At 56.6% G+C, this 1590-nt stretch overlaps 1 long non-coding RNA gene across 1 annotated transcript in view; it reads right to left on the bottom strand.

The window, feature by feature from the left end:
* Positions 1 to 325: 325 nt before the first annotated feature.
* The window catches only part of LOC103584081, a 5451-nt gene continuing 4186 nt past the window's right edge, over positions 326 to 1590 (bottom strand). Inside the window, exon 3 of the long non-coding RNA XR_549931.1 lies at positions 326 to 566. This is a non-coding gene — a long non-coding RNA (uncharacterized LOC103584081). The remainder of the gene's footprint in view (positions 567 to 1590) is intronic.

Genomic DNA, 1590 nt, shown 5'->3' with positions numbered 1-1590 from the left:
GCCTTCCATTGCACTCTTCACACCCTGTCTGGTCCTCTGGCTAACCTCAGGGCCATATTCCTCACTGTCCCCACTCTGGGCCTGGAGTGCAGGGTTGGGGAAGCCCTGAGCACCGCTGGATAATCTCTGAGCTTCTCCTCTGGGTCCCTGGAGGTTCCTCCAGCCTTGGTGCCAGGCTGCCTTGTTCCACGAAGACACACAAGCCAGCTGAGCCTGGCACATGACACTGTTATAGGGGGCACTTAGTGCTCACCAACCATGGGACGTCAGCGGGGCCCAGAACATCAGGCCAGCACCGTTCCTCTGCGGCCAGGCATACCCACCTTCTCTCCGGTCATGGCAAAGGGTGCATTGAACCACTGCTCGAAGGTGCTGCAGCTTTTGAAGATGGTGGGCAGCAGGAAGTTGAGCAGCGCCCAGAGCTCAGGCAGCTTGTTCTGCAGTGGCGTGCCTGTTAGCAGCAGGCGGCGCGGGGCAACGTAGTGTGTGTTGAGGACCTGTGTCAGCTTGCAGTGGTGGTTCTTCATGCGGTGGCCTTCATCCACGATCATGTACTTCCAGCGGATCTGTGGAGCCCAGATCAGGAGGTCAGGGGAGGCACGGCAGGGGTGGCCCTGGCTCTGGGGAAATCTCAGACTCAGGACAGAGGCATAAAATATAACCCCTGTTAGCCAGGAAGGCTCCAGAAGTGCAGGTTGAGGTGGAGAACGTCTCCCAACTCACAGAGTTAGAGCCACACACACAGCCTCTATCAAGCACAGGGTAAAGAGGGACATGCACATAGGAGACAGGCCCGAGCAATACTGTCAGGTGAACACAGCAAGCTGCACAAAAGTGCTTAGGTTTCCCCCAAAATAACATACGCTAATATACAACACAGAAAAAATGCCCAACACATCTTGGCCTAACACACATCTCACTGATGGGAGGGCTTCCCTGGGGTGGGGGTCTCAAGGGGACTGGGGTGGTGACAGGCACGTCTCCAATGGGCAGGATGTCTCTAAAAACAGACGAGCACACAGGTTGGCTCAGAGGGTGAGTACTATTGAGCGGGCTCCCCGTTGACCCCCAGCCACTCTCCAGAGTCCATTGGTGGCTATGTCAGAAGGACACAGGCCAGACAGAATGTGTCCACTGGCAGAAGCCCCAGGTTTAAATTTCAGTTTAAGTCTCTGGTTCTGCCTCTCTAGGGTGGGCACTACACAGGTCTTCTGAGAACACTGTGAGGCCTGAAAGGGGCCCCACACAGCCAGTGCCTGGCACGTAAAGCACAGCACTGGTCAGGGGAGGGCACGGGAGCTGCCCCCACAAGGAACGCTTCAGCACTCTCAAGCCACTGCCAGCTCAGCATGGGACTTTCACAGCCTCCCCGTCGGGCTTGGGACAGGCCTGTATCAGATCAGAAGGGGTGAGCTGCAGAAAGGACAGCAGCAGTACAGGCCCAAGGGTAAGAGCCAGCACACTGGATGGGCCTCAGTTTCCTCAACTGTAGGTTTGGGGAAGCACAGAAAGCTCCAACATCATCATTAGGACACATGCTGAGAGGCGTGGTAACCTGTAAACACCTCCCCAGCCCTGGGTCAGATGTGC

Source organism: Galeopterus variegatus, unplaced genomic scaffold (genome assembly GCF_000696425.1).
Source record: "Galeopterus variegatus unplaced genomic scaffold, G_variegatus-3.0.2 Scaffold43869, whole genome shotgun sequence".
Taxonomy (NCBI): domain Eukaryota; kingdom Metazoa; phylum Chordata; class Mammalia; order Dermoptera; family Cynocephalidae; genus Galeopterus; species Galeopterus variegatus.
The sequence above is the reverse complement of the archived record's forward strand: the minus strand, read 5'-3'. Positions and strand labels throughout refer to the sequence as shown.